Source organism: Bison bison, unplaced genomic scaffold (assembly GCF_000754665.1).
Source record: "Bison bison bison isolate TAMUID 2011002044 unplaced genomic scaffold, Bison_UMD1.0 scf7180017864341, whole genome shotgun sequence".
Lineage (NCBI taxonomy): Eukaryota > Metazoa > Chordata > Mammalia > Artiodactyla > Bovidae > Bison > Bison bison.
In genome coordinates this window covers 2,676,621-2,693,424 of record NW_011494913.1, presented here as the reverse complement: position 1 = coordinate 2,693,424, position 16,804 = coordinate 2,676,621, and positions in this window count along the sequence as shown.

Genomic DNA, 16,804 nt, shown 5'->3' with positions numbered 1-16,804 from the left:
AGAGAGGTGGGGATAATAATGCCACTATTCATTATTTTAAAACAAACACAATTTGGAGTGTGGATCTCTCTGGAAGTGTGAAATTGGTTCCTCTTAAAGAACAACTGGCAAGGGAAGAGCACGTGACCAGCCCAAGGACAAGGGATTCCACCTGGGGCTAGCAGTGCGGTCTCTATGAGTCCAACCAGCCCTGCTGGCTCAGCTGCAGCTGCAAGTAATGCAGGAGTACAAGGAGAGGTATTTAACATGTATTGAGCACCTGCTGGATGCTCTATATGCTCTATTGCACGATTGCTGTGTAAGATGAATATTTTCCTCCCATTTTCTATAAGAAGAGACCGAACATCTCAGAGAAGTCACAACCTTTGCCCAAGGTCACATAACTTAGCCTTGGCAGGGAAGAATTCAATCCAGATTGTCTTGACTTCAGAGCCATGTTCTGTCCACAGGACCTTGTTATGGGGGTCGGGACAATACCAGGACTATCTGAACTGTGACACAAGACCCTCTAGGATTGTCCCAGAGCCAAGGAGTGGTGTGAGAAGGGAAACTGTATAAAAAAGGAAGTAGTCTTTATCACCGTAGTCAAGTGGATCTCCCTTCCAGTCTGGCCAAGTGTAGGCACCAAAAATGGGTGTGACTTTGATAGGTTATTTGCCAGTTCTGCCCCCATCCCCTCATCTGTGAAATGGGGATTTGGATCAGATGAAAGGTCTGCTTGTTGGGTTTCCTGTGCTAAAATCTTATGCTATTAATAGCAAGAGTCTTACTCACTGATCCATCCACGTGCTTGCCAGTTCTGAAAGAACCCACAGTGAGTCAGGATCTTTTGCTACAACCTCAGGGCTGGAAGTTGCCTTTAAGGAGAAGGTAGGCATTCATGTGAGAAGGAAATGGCAACCCACTCCAGTGTTCTTGCCTGGAGAACCCCTGGTGGGCTGCCGTCTGTGGGGTCGCACAGAGTTGGACACGACTGAAGTGACTTAGCAGCAGCAGCAGGCATTCACGTGAGCTGGTGGGGGATGGCCTGAATGGACCTGGTCATACTCTGAGGTCCCACTCCTTTGCACCAGTTATGTGAAAGTATCACTGTGATGAGGTGGGAAAAACAAAGTTTGGAATCAGAAAACCCTGGGTCCAAATCCTGTCATAGAGTGTGGCCATTCTGATTAACTGCTTGAAGCCTAAGTTCCCTCCTCTGTAAATTGAGAACAGTAACAGCGCCTTCCAGTGAATGCGGAAGTTGAGTAAATCTTGGGTGTGAGGCAGCTGGGCAGTGGCTGGCCCAATCCTTGTATCCCTTGCCCTTCTCCACTTCACGTGCTTTCAATAGAAAGATCCCTTCTCTGAGAGATAATTACAGGTTCTAGATCCATCATGCAGCCCAGTGAATCTTTAAGGACTGTGCCTCTTTAAGATATTTAGGGTCAGAGACCCTTTTGAGATACCAGGAAATTTGTGAATTTTTTTCCTAGAAAGGAATCACATTGAGCCATAAATTCCAGCTCACACTTCTAGGACTCTCCTCCCTGGCACCTCAGCCGTGCTATCCAGGTGGCATCCTTGCCCTCATAGAAGGGAGGGATTTGGAAGAGTCCACGTGTCTTCAGTCATGGCTTTCAGGATCCATGGAGCGGCCTATGCTTCAGTTCATAGGAACAGGAAGGCACTGAAGGAGGAGATGGAAGGCCAGGTGGGCTGTCTGCTGCTGCTGCTGCTGCTGACCAGTTGCTTCAGTCGTGTCCGACTCTGTGCGACCCCATAGACGGCAGCCCACCAGGCTCCCCCGTCCCTGGGAGTCTCCAGGCAAGAACACTGGAGTGGGTTGCCATTTCCTTCTCCAATGCATGAAAGTGAAAAGTGAAAGTGAAGTAGCTTAGTCGTGTCCAACTCTTTGTGACCTCATGGACTGCAGCCCACCAGGCTCCTCCATCCATGGATTTTCCAGGCAAGAGCACTGGAGTGGGGTGCCATTGCCTTCTCTGGGGTTGTCCACTGGCCTTCCCTAAATCACTTTTCTCATGCTTACATGGGAATGTGCACTTGTTAACCTGTGCTTCCTGAGCCCATGGTCCTGGCACCTCCTCTCTGATCTGTGACACCAGCAGGAGCATAATTAGTGAGGAAGAACATAGGCTCTGAGGCACCTGGTCTGAGCACTGACCTCACCAGATATTCCGGCCAGGCTGTTTTCATGAAGCTTCCAGGAGCACGGTGAAGGCTGCCAGCTGCTCCTCTCCAGAACACTCCCTGGTCTATTGAGGCAGCCGTCCTCTCCTCTTCTCAGTTACCCAGGGCACTTACAATCATCTGTCCTCGGGCACTTTGCTCACACCAAAGCCAGGGATGCCTGTCTTCTGAGATAAATGCCCTTTTACTTACGACCTAACAGGAGAACAGAATAGACTGCTGTGCTTTAGTGTGAAAAGGGCCCCTGGTTCCCAGCCCGCCCCACACACGTGACACCGGGCAGTCCAGGCAGCTGTAGAGGCTCACTCACAGTACCCTTCCCTGGGGGTGGGGCCTGCAATTCGGCATTATCATCCAGCTCTTCCCCCTATCCTCAGTCAGAAGCTCTGTTCCTGAGCCACTCTTGATGACACTAATAGATTCTGACCAACGAATTATAGAACTCCTGCTAGAACTCCTACTCACAGGCACACACACACACACACACACACTGCCCTGTTTTTGTGTGTCCTTATCCCTTGCACACAAGATCTGGATAACAATAGTTTTCATCTTCCCAGCGGCCACGCACTGCCCGCTCCACGTTCTGAACAACCCCCTGTTCTTCTAGCTTTCTCCACCTCATTTCCCTGTTATGGTATATTTTATCTGTAGAGCTTCTCATTTGTTGAATCCTATTACTTATTTATGGTTTTACTTGTTGATGATCTGTCTCTCTTGCTAACAGGCATGTCCCTGAGAGCAGTGCCCTTATCCTTTGCTCGTGTTCTCTCCCCAAGGCAAGGAGTAAGCACACAAAACCAGTTCTGTTGAATCAAGCATTTGTAGCGCAGGCAGCGATATATTATATGAATTCAAGACTTTCCCCAGGGTCTTGTTTTGCCCAGGATTTTATCCACCTGAAAAAGAAAGATTCAGGAAGCTTTGCAGACTGAGGGGCTGAGGTTCGCTGTATCTCTAAGACAGCACGGGGTGCCACGAGAGTGGACTGCATGTTGCAATCGCTGTGGAGGTGTGTGCTGTTGTTTTGGCTACTGTGTGTCCAAAAGAGACACACGCAAGCATCCAGATCTTATCTCAGATGCCTCTTTGGCCCTCCTGCTTTTCTAGCTCAGCTTCATTCATGTCCATGCTATATCTGATTCCCCAGGAATGACCTTCTCTGTTCTATTGTGAAGTCTGATTTCCAACCATCATCTGGCAACATGCTAATTCAGCGTGATGGTCACAGTCTCAGGGGCTGGCACACCATGGTGGGGCCAGGGACAGGAGATGGAGCGAGATCATCTCCTCCCTAAATTTGTGGTGCATGACACCATGGAGATTCACGATACTTTGTGGCCAATTCCCATGAAAAGCTGGGCTGATTAGTTTTCTGAGCGTGGGGGTCTGCAGTAGTGATGATGATGATGATAATGGTTAAACTATGCTAAACACACACTTTTTTATGAGAAGTCTGCTAAGAGATCCATACATCACTGCATTTAACAGCAGCTTAACAAAGTAGGCCTTGTTATTGTCCCTACTCTTCAGATGAGCAAACCGAGGCCCAAAGAAGTTAAGTAAGTAGGACATGAGTGTGACTCTGAAGCCCGTACCTTTAGCCACCATGCTCTGTGACTTCTGCTCCGGCGAGGTTGAGAGGAAAAACCAGAGGGTGCATGCCTGAGTGTGGAGAGGCCAGCTGGGTGCTCCCCCAGCGAGGAAGTCTTAGGACACGCATCACGGTCTGGTTTTGGTTAAATTACACTCTTTGGCTGTGGCATTGCTTCCTGATCCATCCTCCTGTTGATGTCACCTCGGTCAAGTCACATTCTCTCTTAGCCTCCCCCATCCAGAATCTGGAATACAGACCGCAGCCTGCTTCTCAAGATTGTTGTTGGGTTTACATATGATAATCTCTTAAGAGAGATAGTCACTCGGCATTTTCTCTAACTGAGAAGGTTTTGAGTAAGCAAAAATGATAGCGTGTGAAACCGCGTGGGCACCTCCCTGCCCCACTCCCCAGTCCTGGATGGAAGATAGAGTCCTCCGTCCTCTCCTGGCTGATGGAGAGCAGGCGGTCCTCTCTGCCTGGCCCAGCACTCCGTCAGCACCCACGTATGTTGTGGGGTGAGGCCCTACAGTTGAGGTGTGGCATGCTGACGGGGTCGACACTGGCTGACGAACACACCGCTGCCATATAAGCTTGTCTTTTGATGTAAACATGGAAGATGCAAGGACTTGATTTGCTTGCTATCCACCACTTTCCTTAACTGAGGGTCTAAAGATGAGTTCATACGGGGCATCTCTGACACCCAAATTGCATGCACATAGTTATGAGAAGATTTATATCCATGTCCCCACCCGCCCGGGGGAAAAATGCAAAGCATTCACCAGTTCCTCAAGGAGCTCTGTGATCTAGAAAATTAAAGGAATGTACATCTTAGGTGACAGGCCACGGCATGGAGGGAGCAGCTTGGTATCTGGCCACATCACAGCCCCTAGAAAACACTTCCTGAGAGGACAGAGGGCAGGGAGATGTGTGGAAACCTCCTCAGGCTCTGGTGTTTTCTCTTTTTGGAAATGTCTATGCTAGAATTGGTATCAAAAGAAATTGGGGGCAGGGGATGGCTCAGAGAAGGAAAGAAGGTGGCATGGTGGGTTTGTATTTGCTGCATCTTTTGAGTCAACCCTTTGCCTCTGTAATTCCACTGGAGGTTCATGGATAACCTCTCAGGGTGATGCTGTCAGCTGTACTTTACACTGGGGGAACAAGCCCAGAGACGCTAGGTGACTCTTCCAGGGCAAACCAGCTAATATGAGTACGATTAGAATTTTAAACTCAAATGTGCCTGACTGCTATGATGGGACATTTTGAAAAGAGAAGTGAAAATACAGAATAGTCATCAGTAGAAGCAGGGCCACCCTTGTCCCCGAATCTTAAAAAATCTGAAAGCTATGATGGACTCAGGGACTAACATCACCATCTTGGTAAACATAGAACAAAATCAGTGTTTTTGTTTTGTCCTAAAAGATTAGAGACACATTTCAATCTTTCTTTCCTTCTTTTCAACTTGACTTATTTTCTAACTTTTTTCTCCTTCCTTCCCTCTCTTCCTCCCACCCTCCATCCCTTTGCCCTCCTTTTCTTCTTTCATTTTGTCTTTCTTTTCTTTATTATTTCCTCCTTTCTTCCTTTCTCTTTTCCCTCCATGAATGTTTCCTGAGTCTTTTTATGTGAAATATTGGCACTAAGGGTCATACAGACCCGAAAACATGCCCAGTGCCTCCTTGCTCTCGAGAAAATCTTAAACTCCTAGACACTCATATCTTACCCAACATGCCAAAAAAACCCTACCTAGGAAACAAAAATTCTAAGTGAAAATTTAGGAGAATAATTATAGAATTGTTGGATGAAGGCACATTTTAGAGAAGAAAACACAAGCTATATATTAAATACATGTAGACTATATACATAGCAAAATACATAATTTGTTAGCTAAGTCTCTTTCAATTGCAACTGAAAGAATACAAGTAAAACTAGCTTAAGTTAAAATGAACTTAACCAGTATTAAAGCTGCGATAGTCTCAGAGACAGTCACCATTCTTTTAAGCTAAAAGAAAATGTAGAATCATTTGCAGATGGACATCCAAATTGCACACAGCATTAATAATTAACTTCCTGAATATATTAGAAGTTCCCACATCTTGATGGATACTGCTCATGAGTTAAGGTATAGGGAAACACACAGTTGCTGATAGAAGTGTAAATTGCTATAACTTTCTAGGAAAGTAACAGGGTATTAAGTGCAATTGAAAATAACTATATATTTTGCCCTTCTGGAAGTTGGTAGTATAAACATATTAATATATATAAAAGGATATTTATCACAGCAATGTTTGAAGTATCCAACAAAAAAAGCTTGAAGATACCCCAATCTAAATATCCACCAGAAGGGGGGTGGTTGAATAAGCCACAGAGCATTCTTCCTGTGAAATTTCATGCTGCTGTTAAAAAAGAAGAATGCAGTACATGTGGGTCAGAGCAATGGCTCTGACGGGTTACTGTGTGAACAGAAGTCAAGGGGCAGAAAACTGTGTAGTATCCTTACACTTTTGTGAAACAGTATAGATGAAAAATAACATTTGTACATACATAAATATATCTTTATATTCATAATATCAGAGAGAAAGGTGAGAAAGAATACACACAGAGCCAACTATTCATGCTGACTAATTCAATTTAGTGGGATCAAGAGGAGGGGAGAAGCAGCAATACCAGTATTTTAATTTTTAAAAAAATATTTCATTTTATTTATTTTATCTTTTGGCCTGCCCCATCTGACATGTGGAACTTTCCCAACCAGGAATTGAACCCACGCCCCCTGCAGTAGAAGTACAGTCTTAACCACTGGACCACCAAGGAAGTCCCCAATATTTTAATTTTTATAACTCTGCATTTTAATCTATTTTTTAGTATTTATTTGTTTGTTTAGCTACACCAGGTCTTAGTTGCGGCATGTGGGATCTAGCTCTCCAACTAAGGGTCAAATCTGTGCCCCCTGCGTTGGGAGCACAGAATTTTGGCCACTGGACCACCAGGGAAGCCCCTAACTCTGCATTTTTAAATGTGTGGAACTGCTATGCATTTTTTTTTTCTTTTTTTAATGAAAAGCAATTTTAAAAAGGAAAACAGAAAATCAACTAGGGAGGTGAAATTCCACTGTTCTTCTGCATTAAAGAGCTGAGGCCAAACCTAAGAAGAGCTGGCCTTTTACAGAACTCGGTGTGACGTGGTGATTTCATTATCAGGATCCTGCTTCGACTCAGGATCCATCTCAGAGACAGGAGGAGCAACTGGCTCTCCATAGATGGCAGGGGCGCAGGGACGTGTGTAAGAGAGCCTCATATTTCACAACCTCTTTGTGTTAAGGAGAAAATTGATGATTTGCAGCTTGTCATGCAATTGAAAGGATTCCAACTTTAATTGTAATTGGTCAAAAATACATGCAGATTTTAATCTTTGTCATCATTCAGCATAACTCCTTTTTGTTGTTTATTGCAGACCATCCCTTGTAGAGCAGTTTATGTATGTTCTTCAGTTTCAGCAAAGTCCCTGGCCCGTCTTCAGCAGCTTCAACAAGTTGGGTCATGACGCACAGTATTTTAAAAAAACCATGAGACACTTGCTGAAGTGAGAAGACTTGGGGAAAATTTTTCAAAGTGCAAATTAGATGGAGGACACGGGTCCTAGATGGTTATATTGGTGCCAAAGGACAAGTTAGTTTTCTCGGAGGCTCCTGAGAAGCATAATAAAAGCTGTTTCACAGACTACCAGTTCATAGGCGCTGTTTGATTTCAAACCCCGCCTGTGTTATAAGAAACTGGATCATTAACCTTAAAAATGTCAACTTGTTCATGTTAATGTGAAGTGAGTTATAAACCAAGGGACCCTGCAGAAACAGCAGGTATTATGGACACACGTGTAATGTTCCATCTTCACGCTTATTCAGGCCAGAAGCAGAGAGGGGCAGAACAGAGAGGAACCCACCTGCGGGGGTCTATCCCTGTCGGACCTGTGTGTCCAGTGGGAGAAGAGCAGGAAGGCAGGGTTAGGAGGGGCAGGGCTGATATCAGAGTGAAAAATCCATGGGAGAGGCTGAAGCCAAAGGCTGACCACAAGCACAGATGAGGGAGGGGTCCAGAAACATGATTCTGCTGGCAGGAACAGAGTTGTTGCTTCAGGACTGTACAGGGGGAGGCAGATGGAAATATGCCTGTGGCTAGCCTTTCCCCCGCAGTTCTGTGGGCCAGGCCCTCTGCCCCTTTCATCAAGGACCCACCGCTCTCCTGACCTGTGAAAAGCAGACTATAGCTACAAGCCCCAGATTTTTTTTTTTTTTTAACTGAAATTTGGTATAGAGTTCATGGCCAGTGATTAACCAAATGCCAGTGTACTGGAGTGGGTAGCCGTTCCTTTCTCCAGGGGATCTTCCCAACCCAGGGATGGAACCCAGATCTTCCTCATTGCAGGGGGATTCTTTACCAGCTGAGCCACAAGGGAAGCCCAAGAATACTGGAGTGGTTAGCCTATCGCTTCTCCAGCGGATCTTCCCAACCCAGGAATTGAACCAGAGTCTCCTGCATTGCAGGCGGATTCTTTGCCAACTGAGCTATGAGGGAAGCCCAGATGAGTTTGCTAGGGCAGTCATAACAAAATAGCACAGACTGAATGACTTAAAAACCAGAAATTAAAAAAAAAAAACAACCAGAAATTAAGTTTTTCATGGTTCTGGAGGTGAGGAATGAGATCAAGGTGTCAGCAGGGCTGCTGTCTGCCGAGGCCTCTCTCCTTGGTGTGTGGATGGCTATATTCTCTCCGTGTCCTCATGTGGCCTTCCAGTGTCTGTGTCGTCATATCCTCTCCATCTAAGGACATTGTTCGTATTGGAACAGCACTTACCCGTATGACTTCATTTTAGCTGAATTACCTCTTTAAAAGCCCTGTCTCCGAATACAGTCACATTCTGACAGGCTGGGGTTTAGGATCACAACATATGAATTTGGTGCACTGTGCACAGATCAGCGCACAACATTGTCTCTTTCCATTTTTCCTCTGAAATAAAGCCAAGTGCTCAATTATAAATGTGTATGTGTGTAAGTAGGAATATGAAATTATTGTTTTCTTCTCTAATAATGCCTTATTTCTTCTGGTTTTCAGTAACCATGCATGTCAGCTCCCTGAACTATGTACCTTCAAGGAGCATGGCAATTCTGTCCCTCAGAGGGACAAGGCATCTCCACATAATACGGCTTGGAAGCCCACTCCCATCACCGTTCCCTGAGCTGGGCAGATGCATTTCCTCCTTAGGGAGGGTCTGAGGTCCAGCTCTGTCTCGAGATTGATTTTAATCATCAGCCCTTTAAATCCGGTCAGACCCTGAAGATGCTCGCATAATTTTTGAGATACTCTAAGTCTGGTGCTTCCCCAGACCCTTTATTGGGCTTAGCCCAGTGGCATTGTCTGATCCCTTCTGACTTTCAGGCACCATCTGTATAGGTGCATATCTGCATGTTGATTATTACACACCACTTACCTGGTACTTCCCTGATGGCTCAGATAAAGAATTCGCCTGCAATGCTGGAGACCTAGGTTCAATGCTTGGCTCAGGAAGATCCCTGGGTCAGACAGCCCACTCCAGTATTCTTGCTGGAGAAGTCCATGGACAAAGGAGCCTGGTGGGTTACAGTCCATGGGGTTGCAAAGAGTTGGACTAGACTTGAGTGATTAACACCACCTGGTACCAGGCATTCTAGGTGCTTTGCTGATGTGAATTCATTTAATCTTCACAGTAACCCTAGGAAACAAGGGTCTTTGTTATGCCCATTTCTATAGTTGAAGGAACTGAGGCTCTAGGAAGCAGAGCAACCTGTCTGAAGTCAAACACCCAGCCAGTGGAGGAGCCTCCACCCGAAACCAGTGTCCAGAGCATATCTATTTTTCATGCAGCCTTGTGAGGGAGTATTTGCTGTCACCTTCTTGCAAATGAGGAAAGAGATTTATGGCTATTTAGAGCCAGGGGTGTCTAATTCTAAAACCATTTTTCTTTCCTTTGTGCCAGCCTGTTTGCTTGAACACCCCCTGTCCCCCAGAGCCTGGGCTGATCCTCCCTCCTGTCACACATCCTTCAGGGGCACTCAGAGCCAAGCACATTCACTTCTTCACATCAATATTGTTGAGTGTAGAGTGCCATGAAGTCCATTTGGAGAAATGGAAAATGCACAGGCTTTAGAGTCAAGTAAATTTTGCTTCAAAATTCACCTCTTCTAATTTTCAATTCTGTGGTCATGACCAAGTTACTTAACTTCTCTGAGTCTCATAAAAGGGGGAATAATAACTAGGTAATAGTGTATCTTGGGCTTCCCTGGTGACTCAACAGTAAAGAATCTACCTGCCAATACAGGAGATGTGGATTTGATCCCCGGGTCAGGAAGATCCCCTACAGAAGGAAATGGCAGCCCACTCCAGTATTCTTCCCTGGGAAATCCCATGGGCAGAGGAGCCCGGTGGGCTACAGTCTGTGGGGTCACAAAAGAGTCGGGCATGACTTAGCAGCTTAACAACAACAAGTAGTGCATCTTAAATGCTCAGCAAATGATCGTTAGCCCACTCACCCTGTTCCCATCGTGCAGTGGAGTAGGTTGACTGCAACATGACTCTAGTTCTCGTCATCAGAGACTATTCCCCATAACTCACTTGAGTCTAAGATGGCCTAGGGGCTTGTTTTGGCCAAAAGAAAGTGGCAGAGTGATGGTATATTAGCTGCAGGTCTCAGGCGGCCTTGCCTGCTTCTATTTTGTCTTGAGGACTCTTACTGCCACCATGAGAACAAGCCTGGACTAACCTGCAGGAAGATGAAAAGCCGCAAGGTGCCAAACAGAGTCGTTGCAGATGAGGCCACTCTAGACTGGCAAGCTTCAGCCAGCTGACCAGGTGACCACAGGGGCACGAACAAGCCCGGCTGATATCAGCTAGCCACACAGCCATCCTGTAGACCCCTGAGAAATAACACAGCTGTCATTTAAGTCATCAACTTGGATGTGGCTTGTTATGCAGCAATTGCTAGCTAATACAGTCAGATATTCATAGTGTCAGTACTTTCTAGAAAAGCTCAAAAACATGCTCACGTTTACCCAGAGGAGCATCCCCCTCCTGTGTGCATTCGCAGGTATACACTTCTGTTCTCCCCACGTGTTCATAGGTCTCACAGGCTACTGGATGATGATTCTGACAACAAATGAGAGCAGTAAACGTGTGTCTCCATGGGCTCCAATTAACTGCATTTGCATGTGCTTCTCATCGTCTTTGTGTCAATATTGGCATATGGAACTGGGATCTTTTTATGAGGCCTTTAGAGTTTGATTTTTGCAAAGAGGCTGGCACTTCTTTCGGCAATGAGACTACAATTCAGATGACATTTAAGTGTTAGGGAAAGGGTCCACTTTCTCCCAAACTGGCCGATCCAGCAGAACCCACAGGCCATGGTCACAGTTCTGGGTCCTTGTTGCACCTTCTGCTCCATGGCTATAGCCAAAGCCCCAGGGTAACTTGCATGGGTGGCCAAGGCACACCCCAAGTGCCTACAATGGCTGGTGGCCTCACAGGCGCCTGCAGGGTTTATCACACTGACTAGGTCTAATGTGATTATTGTGTGTGTGTGTGTGTGTGTATCTGTATGCATATGTATGTGCCTTTCTCCCACACTGGATTGCACAACAGTGAAATTAAAGATGGCTGTCTTTTATGGAATCCCAAGTATTTATAATAGATCATCCCAACCCCAGTTTAAAGATCGATCAGTGGATCAGGAATTCCCACCAAAGCTGCTTGACCCCAGAGAGCTGAACACTCCCAGCCATAGTAAGCACAGTTGCCTTGTATACTTTGGTTCTAGGATAGTGTCAGCACAGCCCCAAGTGATTAAGTGAATCTTTTTAAAAAACATTTATTTGACTGTGTTGGGTCTTGGTTGCAGGGCAAGGACTCAGTTGTTGCAGCACGCAGCTCCATGGTTGTGGCATGCGGGTTTAGTTGCCCTGCTTCATGTGGGAATAGTTCCCCAACAAGGAATCAAACCCATGTGCCCTGCATTGCAAGGCAAATTCTTCACCGCGGGACTACCAGGGAAGTCCCAGGAATCTGAATTTATGGTCTATAAAGGATGCCTTCATCACCCTCCCCTCCACTTTCTTAGTTGTTGTTCAGTCACTAAGTCGTGTCCAGCTCTTTGCAACCTCATGGACTATAGCATGCCAGGCTCTTCTGTCCTCCACCAGCTCCTGGAGTTTGCTCAGGTTCATGTCCACTAAGTCAGTGATGCTATCTAACCATCGTATCCTCTGTAGCTCCCTTCTCTTTTTGCCTTCTGTGGTGTTTTCATTGAGTTGGCTCTTTGCATCAGGTAGCCATAATTGGAGCTTCAGTTTCAGCAGTAGTCCTTCCAGTGAATATTCAGAGTTGATTTCCTTTAGGATTGACTGGTTTGAGAATCTTCTCCAGCACCACAGTTTGAAAGCATCAATTCTTCAGCATTCAGCCTTCTTTATGGTCCACCTCTCACATCTGTACATGACTACCGGAAAAGCCATAGGTTTGAGTCCAACATAATTATTACGAGCCATGGGTGGGTTCAGATTTCAGCTCCAGCACTTTCTACCTGAGTGATCTTGCATAAGCCCTTTAACATGGATGAGCCTCGGGATGTTCACCTGTAAGTAAAGTACTCCATAATATTTATAGCATCCTGGTGAGGAAGTACACACAGGTAGTGAAATGAGATATGCATGTTTGGTGCTTAGAACACTGCCTGGCAGAGAGTAAGCACTAAATATATGTCACCTATTGTCCATTTATACTCCCATTTAAATCATACTTTCAGAGAGGCAATAATCTGCCAGCTGCAAAATATGTGGAGATACAGGACTAGGAGAGCCCTGGCTCCTCCGTGAAAGGCTCTCCTACTTGTAAGGGGAAATGGGGGTAAATAGGGCGCTGTGATACTCAGCGGGGAGGGAGGTAGTGTTTTGCAGATGACAACGCATGTCTGCGGAAACTCAGGGGAAGACGCGTCTAGCTCCCTTGGTCCAGAGAACTGGAGAGAAGTCACAGAGAGGGTGATATTTGAGTTGTGTTCAGAAGGACGAGAGGGAATTTGACAGCTGAAAAGGTCAATTATTCCAGGCAGAGGGAAAGGCCTGTGGAAAGGAATAGGGCCCTGCAGGGCCTGTGTTTTGATCTGGAGAACGTGGAGTTCACATGGAGGCTGTCCGGAGGGAAGTGCCAGGGGATGGAGCTCTAAAGGAGAGCTCCCAGAACTCTTCAGGAGGGCCTGGCTGCCTTCAGTGGCCTGTGCAAGAATGAGGGAAACCATGTTATTTGAGATATTGGGAGCAGAATTCCACTCAGGGAGAGAATTGTGCTTGTTTAAAAACGAGTTTTAATGGGCCTCTTAGAATATGCCTGGAGGCCCTCTGGGCATTGTAGGAATGGGCTTGGGGTGCAACAAGGAGAGTGAACTGAGGAATAGAGGAATTTCAGGAGGATCAAGTGGAAGAGATGAACAGTAAACCAGGCAGGGGAGATGCAGGGCAAGGAAGACCAGGAGAGAGGGTGAGGGCAGGGAGCAGGGGATCTGTGTTGACCAGACTTGGCTGCCAGGCAGACAGTGTAGGTGCGGCAGAGCCTTCAAGGCTGCTGAGAAGACACAAGGATGAGCTGTCTGTCACTAGGGTTTAGGCTGTTAGCTGTGCCATGCTGTCATGCCTCTTCAGGAAAAGTGGTTGCACAGCCAAGCCACCTGCACAAATGGTATCTGTGAGAAATGAAGGGACAGGGGCTGAGCTCCGAATCGAGGTCAGCCCAAGGCAGAAATAAGAGACAAGGTATCAAAATAGAGCACAAATTGGGTGACATAAACACAAAAGGCTCCAAGAAGTCACACAAGTGTGGAGGGAGTATTAAACTGCAGAACTTTTGAGCCAATTTTATTTACATATTAACAGAGAGACACTGGCTGTCATTGGCCTTCACATATATGTTATATATCACCCATGATCTTGGCAGGCATGAGGTCTTTTTTGAACACAGCATAAAGTTAGTGTATCTTCAGGAGAAATATGGAGAATGAAATGGCAACCCACTCCAGTACTCTTGCCTGGAGAATTCTGTGGGCAGAGGAGCCTGGTAGGCTGCTGTCCATGGGCTTGCACAGAGTAGGACACGACTGAAGTGACTCAACATGCATGCATGCATTGGAGAAGGAAATGGCAAGCCACTCCAGTATTCTTGCCTGGAGAATCCCAGGGATGGAGGAGACTGGTGGGCCACCGTCTATGCGGTCGCACAGAGTCAGACACAACTGAAGCAACTTAGCAGCAGCAGCAGCAGGAGAAATAAGGAGGGTAGAATTTGAGACTATTTTAAATTGAGGATCCTTAACTGTATATTAAATTTTCATAGCCATTTCTCTTGCTCAGTGATATGAGGGCATCTTGACCTTTCAAGTTTATCTACAGCCTCTTATTCATTAAGCCCATGAAATAGATGGTACCAGAGCATACACTGCCAGACTAGATGTCTCCACAGAATAGAATGCGAGGAATGTTCTAAAACTCAGTGCCTCGGAAATGACTGCATGTTTTTTGATTCAGGCATCACTGAACAAAAGGGAGGCTTTTCTGGAAGGAAATTACAGTTACCCTAAGAACCCAAGGCAAGGCATGGAGCCAGGTCTGGGAGGGAACCAGCACAGAACTGGGAAGCTGAGAATCAAGGCCACTGCCTGCTCTCAAGAGGCCATGTGGTCTCATGATTCTGTTTCTTCCAGCTGGATTTGGTCTTTCTTTCCTCCACCCCAGCATGCGTGGGATCCCCAGCCTTGCTCTAGATAACCTTGGGATGGGCTCTTCAGTCAAATGTTCCCCACAGACTGGCACCACCCCACTCAGTTCAGATTCCTGGGAGCCTGGATCTCACGTTTGTCCCTGTGGATTAGCTGCTGTGTGGGGAATCTCTTTCCCCTCCACTCATCTGTACCTGGGAGTGGAGGCAGGTACCCCACCATGGAGGTGGGTTTTCAAATATGAAATGAACTAGCTTCATTGAAGACAGATTAATAGGAAAATACTCTTCTTCCTGTTGGGCAGAATGACTGCAGTTTAGAATATCTGCTCCACAAGGAGAGGGCATTGGCTTTCAGAGCATCACATCTGCATGGCCTCATGCCAGACTCTCTTCTCTTATCTCACTTTCTGCTTTTATTGTTGTTCTGTCACTCAGTCGTGTCTGACTCTTTGTGACCTCGTGGACTGCAGCACACCAGGCTTTGCTGTCCATCACTGTCTCCTGTGGTTTGGTCAAACTCTTGTTCATTGAGTTGGTGATGTCATCCAACCATCTCGTCCTCTGTCACCCCCTTCTCCTCTGCCTTCAATCTTTCCCAGCATCAGGGTCTTTTCCAATGAGTCAGCTCTTCACATCAGGTGGCCAAAGTATTGGAGCTTCAGCTTCAGCATCAGTTCTTCCATGAATATTCAGGGTTGATTTCCTTTAGGATTAACTGGTTTGATCTCCTTGTAGTCCAAGGGAATTTCTCTTAGAAATTTGCTTTGGGTAGGACATATGGTGGTCTCCATTTTATAATTAGTGACTCAACTGGAACGTCATAACCACTCTAGGGTGAGAATCACAGTTTAACATGAAGGTTTAGGATACCCAGGTTCGATCCTTGGGTCAGGAAGATCTCCTGGAGAAGGGTATGGCTACCTACTCTAGTATTCTTGGCTAGAGAACTCCATGAACAGAGGAGCCTGGTGTCTACTGTTCATGGAGTCACAGAGAGTCAGACACAACTGAGGAAGTAACACTTTCAGTTTATTTTTTTCACTTTAACCCCTTTCTTCATGAATAGGAGCAAGCTGACAGGGCCACTCTGTCTCCAAAGCTCATTCTTTGGCACCCCAGGCCCTCCTAACCCTGGCTCTTCAGATCTCTAAAATGTGCTGGAGGAGTTAGGTGGCTTTACCAAAGTAGCTGGTCCTGCCTCTGGCTACTGCTCTTGCTGTTGCAGCAGCAGCACTTAAAAGAGCTAAGGGGCCACAGATGGACAGTCATCCTGTGAAGACTGCTTGGTGAAGGAAGGGCTTTGAGAAAAAGCAATGGATCAACCAGCAGGGCTGGTTTTGTTTACATGGACACATAGAGGGGTCCTGTCTGTAGGCAACTATCAAAGGCTCTCTGTGTACAGAGACCCTTTGCAGGGGACTCCTTTCACACATGCATACATGCAGACACACACACACAACATGTATGGAGAGTGTATCACACACACACACACAGACACACACATGTTTCAGGTACACTGAATCTACAGTGTATCAGACCAGGGATTTAAGTTGTAATCCCAAATTTACCTCTTGCTATTTCTGTGATCCTGAGCAAATCTTTCTTTCTCCCTGATGTTTATTTTCTGCATCAATAAAGTGAAAATAATTATAGGCTTTAAGTGGTGATATGAAAATAAACTAAAATAATATGTGTAAAAAACTAAGTACCCCCTACATATTTAGACATGTATAAATTTAAACAAAACATAAACTGTCATTCAACTCTATGTATCCAAACCCACATGCATATATACTCATTCATATGCATGCATACATGTATTTCTGTACACATACATTATGTATATATATGAGCTCATGAAAAAAGTGAAAGTGTTAGTGGTTAGTCGTGTCTGACTCTTTGTGACCCCTCTGTAGCCCACCAGGCTCGTCTGTCTATGGGATTTCCCAGGCAAGAATGCTGGAGTAGGTTGCCATTTCCTTCTCCAGGGGATCTTTCAGAAACAGGGATTGAACCCGAGTCCCCTGCGCTGAAGCACTGAAGGTAGATTATTTACCATCTGAGCCACCACCATAAATACCAACATACACAGTGATTTTATTCAGATCCGTGGATAGTATTAACTTTTATAACCATTCATATACACATGTATGTGTGTATAAATATATGTAAATATGCCCCCTTCATGGATCACAGCCTTGTCATGGCAGAGTGGCTTGCATAACTCAA